The sequence below is a fragment of the Canis lupus genome, chromosome 2, assembly GCF_003254725.2.
Source record: "Canis lupus dingo isolate Sandy chromosome 2, ASM325472v2, whole genome shotgun sequence".
Lineage (NCBI taxonomy): Eukaryota > Metazoa > Chordata > Mammalia > Carnivora > Canidae > Canis > Canis lupus.
In genome coordinates, this window is record NC_064244.1 from 66,938,742 (window position 1) to 66,945,095 (window position 6,354).

The 6,354-nt window shown below is 45.6% G+C and overlaps 1 non-coding gene across 1 annotated transcript; it reads left to right on the forward strand.

The window, feature by feature from the left end:
• The first annotated feature begins 436 nt into the window (after window positions 1-436).
• LOC112660706 (U6 spliceosomal RNA) lies at window positions 437-543 on the forward strand. Its single transcript, XR_003137146.3, has one exon. It is a non-coding gene; the product is annotated as a U6 spliceosomal RNA (small nuclear RNA).
• The last annotated feature ends 5,811 nt before the right edge of the window (window positions 544-6,354 follow it).

Genomic DNA, 6,354 nt, shown 5'->3' on the forward strand with positions numbered 1-6,354 from the left:
GATACGAACAAGATAAATGAAAACACCAAGTGCCAGGTTCTTCAACAATGTTGTGTGTGGGTAGGTGATCATGCCCCCCTACTTTGCCTGGAACAGACCAGCTGACACCTGTTGAACCAGGGCAATTATTAATAGCATTCCCTTTCATTCTCAGAAGTGTCCTGGGTTTGAACAGTAAATTATGTGGTCATCCTAGTCACAGGTGTAACACTAGAGTTATCCCCATTGTGCCCTGGAGACAACAAAGGTAGGAGGGTGGTGAGCTGACTATAGAAAGGAGGGTGGTGATCATGGAAATGAGCCTGGAAGCATGTATGTGATTACACCAAGTGAAAAGAGATAGGAAAGGCATAACAGACAGAGGGGCCTGCATTTGCAAAGGAAACAAAATTTGGTAATTTGAGGCATGTTTAGATAATATTAAGAAGGCCCAATGGTGCTCACTTTGGCAGCAAATACACTAAAATTGGAAGGATACAGAGAAGATTAGCATGGCTCCTGCACAAGGATGACATACAAATTTGTGAAGTGTTCCATATTTTTAAGGGGTGCCTGGCTGGCTCAGTTGGTAGAGGATGTGACTTTTGATCTTGTGGTCATGAATTCAAGTCCCACATTGGGTGCAGAGATTATTTAAAAAACAAAAACAAAAACAGAAAAAGGCCAAAGGGCTCTATTCAAAAGGCATGGAAGGAGATGAGGCTGGCAGTGGGAACTGTAGAAGGGATTGGTATGAGCAGATTCACAAAAGAGACCAATGGAGGGGTTCGGGCCAAAATCCAGGCAAGAGAAATAATGAAGCCTGAAGCCAGGAGAAGATTCTATAAGCACTTTAGAGGTAAGCGGAACTTGGATGTAGGCCTGGAGGACAGGTCAGGAGGACTTCCAGGTGAATGAGGAGGCCATTCCCTGAAGCAGGTGGGGAAATGAGAGGGCCAGGAAACCCGGAGACAGGAGGTGATCCAGATTGGACTTGTGGCATTCACCACTCTTGATCCAGAGGGGAAAAGTAGGGGTCATAAGAGGTAGAGGTCACTTCTAAGGTCAGAGGAAGGAGCTGGGGCCCAGTTAGTATTTGGGTGACATCTGATTAAAATTAGCTTTCAGGGCAGCTCAGGTGGCTCAGCGGTTTAGCACCGCCTTTAGCCCAGGGCGTGGTCCTGGAGTCCCAAGTCAGGCTCCCTGTATGGAGCCTGCTTCTCCCTCTGTGTCTCTGCCTCTCTCTCTCTCTCTCTCTCTCTCTGTGTGTGTGTGACTCATGAAAAAATAAATAAAATTAGCTTTCAGAACAACCTTGAAAGGCAAGGGAAAACTGAAAAGTAGAGCCTCAAGTAAAGAAAGAGCAGATTTTCCAGACCAGCTTCTTTGTATATATTGCTCTCCTTGACCAAAGTATTCCCACAGTGCCTCACTGCCTAACAGAATAAAAGCTGAGGTCCTCAGCCTGGCACTCAAGCCTTCTGGTGACCTGGTCCAAACTATCTCTGGTGAATGGTTCATATTTTACCTGGTCATGTTTGGCCCCTCCTTCCTTCTGAAAACACAAGAATTGCTCCTCCCCTGGCCCAACCATATAGTCCAGGTGGGGACGATCAATTTTAGCATCCCATTCCCCATAATCAAGGGTGTGAGTGCACATGTGACCAAGCCTGGTCAATCAGAATCCTCCTGAAGGATTTTGGAGATTTGGAACAAAGGGAAGAAAATTTCTCATCTCTCTGGTAAGGAAGCTAGGAGGCGTGAGCTGGGGATTGCTGTTGGGCACAGTGCCAGCCTGGAGAGTAAAGTGGTCTAAAAAACCAAAGTAGGGAGAAGAGAGGGTTATTGTTTAATAGGGTTTCAGTCTGAGAGATAAAAAAAAGTTCTGGAGATGGGGGCACCTGGGTGGCTCAGTTGGTTAAGCATCCGTCTTGGGCTCAGGTCATGATCCTGGGATCCTGGGATCAAGTCCTGGGATCTGGGCTCCCTGCTCAGCGGGGAGTCTGCTTCTCCCTCTCCTTCTGTGTGCTTGCTCTGTCTCTCTGAAATAAATAAATAAATAAATAAATAAATAAATAAATAAATAAATAAATAAATAAATCTTTTTAAAAAAAGTTCTGGAGATGGGTGGTGCTCACACAAACAATGTCAATATATTTAATGTTATTCAACTGCACACTTAAAATTGGTTAAAATGGTATTTTATGTAATATACACTTTACCACAATTATTTTTTAAAGATTTTATTTATTTATTCATGAGAGACACAGAGAGAGAGGAGGAGACACAGGCAGAGGGAGAAGCAGGTTCCCAGCAGGGAGCCCAACTTGGGACTTGATCCCAGGACCCCAGGATCACAACCTGAGCCAAAGGCAGACACTCAACCACTGAGCCAACCAGGCGCCCCTACACTTTACCATAATTAAAAGAAGAAGGAGGAGGAAGAGCTGCCAGGCAGATGAGGAAAGATGGAATGAGGGAGGAGTGCAGGTGGCTCCCTGGATATGGTCGATCTTTGGGCCTGTTGCTGTAATGCTTGTCTCAAAGGGTGGTTTATGAGTCAAAAATTTACTCTTTTGGCATAGACTAGTTCATGTTGGCCTTCTTTTCCTTGCATCTGATGGAGTCCTAACACAGAATCTTTCCATTCTTTTCTCTCACATCCTTTCAGACTTTCTCTACTCCTGTCACAGCCTGCTGCCCACAGTTCCTCAGACCAATCCTGCATTTGTACCCCTATGCCTTTCCTCCAGACTCCCTCTGCCCTTTCCCCTACTTACAAGTGTCAACTCCTACTCATCCTTTGAGACTGGGCTGAGAGGGCTCTTCTGGGGATCCCTGGGTGGCTCAGCAGTTTAGCTCCTGCCTTCGGCCCAGGATGTGATCCTGGGGTCCTGGGATCAAGTCTCGCATCAGGCTCCCTGCAGGGAGCCTGCTTCTCCCTCTGCCTGTGTCTCTGCCTCTCTCTGTGTGTCTCATGAATAAATAAATAAAATCTTAAAAAAAAAAAATGAAAGAGCTCTTCCTCGGAAAGCCATCCCTGACCACAGGGCTTGCCATGCCCTCCTCTGTCAGAGCTTCCTGTACGTGCCTTTGTCACCTAGTATCCCAAAGACCCGCTTTCTTGTTTGTAGCCCTCATTAGGCTATGCTGTTCATTTCCATGACCCTCATGCCTGACAAAAAGCCTAGCACAAACTATCATAAATGTTTACTGAATGGGTGAATAGATGAGTAAAAATCCTTCTTTTTCTCATGTCATCTCCCTGAGTCACTCTTCAGTTTCTACCAAGTGAGGACACAGAAAAAAAAAAAAAAACGTGGGTGGAATTGCTTTAGTCCCTCGATTCAAGAGTGATGGATCCATAGGGAAGAAAATCCAGGAGGAAAGAAACGGGGCCATTGCAAAGTTCAATGGCATTTATGAGAGGTCAGCTTTCTGCCAAATCCCGGATGGTGGCAGCTTTGAGCTGAGGCAGAGTTTGTTTGGGTGCCAGCACCAAGACAAGCAAACATTCTGTGCGTTGAGCTTTTCAGCAAGCATGGATTCTGACAGCTGCACAGGGAGAAGCACCTAAAAGCCATCTGGGGCTGCCTGGAATCAAGGGTCCCCATCTCCTTCAACACAATCTAACCCAAAAAACAAGGCATCCCTTTCCCCCACCCTTCGTCCTTACCACAGGCACACACCTCCTCGAAAGCAGCCCTGCAACCTCTCAGGACATTGGGTACTTAGGACAGAGTAAAAAATAACTACAGGGAACCATGGCTTTGATAATACTGCTTACTAACTAGTCCATGACTCCCTCCTACAATTCCCAGCCTCCCTTACAGTTAAATTCGGCTTGCATGACAAGTTCCAGTTAATAGTCTGAATGGAAGTAATGAGTGCTGGGCACCTGGGTGGCTCAGCAATTGAGTCTCTGCCTTTGACTCAGATCATGATCCTGGGGTCCTGGGATCGAGTTCCACATCAGGCTCCCTGCAGGGAACCTACTTCTCCCTCTGCCTATGTCTCTGCTTCTCTTTCTGTGTCTCTCGTGAATAAATAAATAAAATCTTAAAAAAAAAAAAAAAAGAAAGTAATAAGTGCCCTTTCAGGCTGGAGTATTTAATTGCCAGTGTATAACTCTACAGCAATCTTTCCCTTATTGAGGCAATCCTGACTCGTGAATAAATAAATAAAATCTTAAAAAAAAAAAAGTAATAAGTGCCCTTTCAGGCTGGAGTATTTAATTGCCAGTGTATAACCCTACAGCAATCTTTCCCTTATTGAGGCAATCCTGAAAGCCTTGCATTGAGGTTGTGGAAGCCAGGATGGAAGTGGCCTGGATCCCTGAGGTACTCAGTGGAGTAGAGGATACGTGTCTTGGAAAGTGCCTTGACCCAAATCAACACTCATCTTGCACAAGTAAGGAAAATAGACCATTGTTATGTTAAGCCATTGAGCCATTTGGGTTGTGTGTTACCACAGCAAAGCCTAGCCTATTGTGACCAACATATAGAAATTAATTGTTTTAGCCATCCAGTATCAGACCTCCCTATTTGAGGAGGAACATTCCCCCTCCTTATGGTATTGCCAAATCCAGTGGCCACTTTTCTGTTCTTTCCTGATTTCTCAGCAGCATTTGTCATAATTGACCACTCCCTCCTGGAAACATTTTATCTTGGCATCTGTGACATCACACCTGCCTGGTTTTTCTTCTCTCACAGCCTCTGCTTCTTAGTTTCCTTCACTGGCTCCTCTTCCACTGTTTTACCTCAAAAGTTTGAAGTTTCTCAAGGCTTATTCCTGGGGACCTTTCTCATGGTTTTACCTGCCACCCATGAGAAAGACAGCTGGTACCTTCCAGTATTCACTCAACCATTCTCTATTAGTCCCAGAGACCTTTTTTTTTTTTTTTTTTTAAAGCAGGGCACATGTATCTAGTTAAAAGACTGCATTTCTCAGTAGAGCCATGGGACTATGTTTTGGCAGATGAGATGTAAGCACAAAGGTATGGGACTTCCAAGGCAGTCTCCTAAAAAAGAAAAGGGTGCACTCTTACCCATTTCTCCTCCCTACTTCCAAAGGTGGGACATAATGAGGTGATCTTTTATTTTTTTAAAAAGATTTTAATTGTTTATTCACGAGAGAGAGAGAGAGAGAGGCAGAGACATAGGCAGAGGGAGAAGCAGGCTCCATGCAGGGAGCCCAATGTGGGTGGGACTCCATCCCGGGTCTCCAGGATCACACCCTGAACTGAAAGCAGACGCTTAACCACTGAGCCACCCAGGCATCCTCATAATGAGGTGATCTTAAGATTGGAAACCAAGTGCTGAGTGTAGCAGAGCAGCGCTCCTACCTCTGGACTTCCTTTTTGTGAAGAGAGTAACAAATTTCCATTGTAAGTTATTTTCTTTCGTTATGTGCAGCTAAACCTCACCCTAACTGATCATTCCTGTTGCTGTTGTAGTTGCACGCTTGCGTCCCATCAGGAAGCCTGCATACAGCACAAGAAAGACACTTCCATTGTTCGTTTCCCAGAGTTAGGAGTCTCTCATGTTCCTCACCCTCTCTGATTTTTCCCACTCATCTTCTCTCCCCTATAATCCCTTTCACTATACTTTATATTCCCCAAATGAGTGGGTGGGGGGATGGGGTGACCGAGTGAAGGGCACTGAGGGGGGCACTGGACGGGATGAGCACTGGGTGTTATGCTATATGTTGGCAAATCGAACTCCAATAAAAAAAATACAAAAAAATAAATAAATAAATAAATCAGTAAGAACCTAAAAAAAACCTAAAATAAAATAAATCAGTAAGAACCTAAAAAAAAACCTAAAATAAAATAAATCAGTAAGAACCTAAAAAAAAAAAAAAAAAGTTCCATGTCGGGGGGGGGGGGGGGGGGGGGGGGGGGGAAGTGCTAGGCCTCCTTCCACAAATTGTAAATAACCAAGCTACCAGGAGGGTGGACTATGAGGTGGGCCTGGGAATACAGTTTTTCAGCTCACACAGAGCACTGAAAGCTGGATTAAGGAATTCGGGCTTTATTCTGTAAATCCCTTGCTGATAGGAAACCGTCTTATGTAGTAATGCCTCCAGGTTGTAGATGCTTAATGAATGACTATTTTCTTTATTAACGCTGCTAACTTGAACAGCAAAAGGAGTGTTGGAAGGTGGACCAGCTGGGAATCACCATGTGATCTACCTTCGTCCACGCTCTACAGACGAAGGAACCTCGGAGCGCTTGCTGTGAGGGGCAGTCGGCCCAGCCGCCAGGAGAGGCTCACGCAAAACACCTCAGCGGCGAAGGCGGTCGGGGCGGCGGGGATGGGGGAGGGGGTCACGAAGCGCAGTTGGGTCAGCGCCCGCTCAAGATGGCTGCCCGGG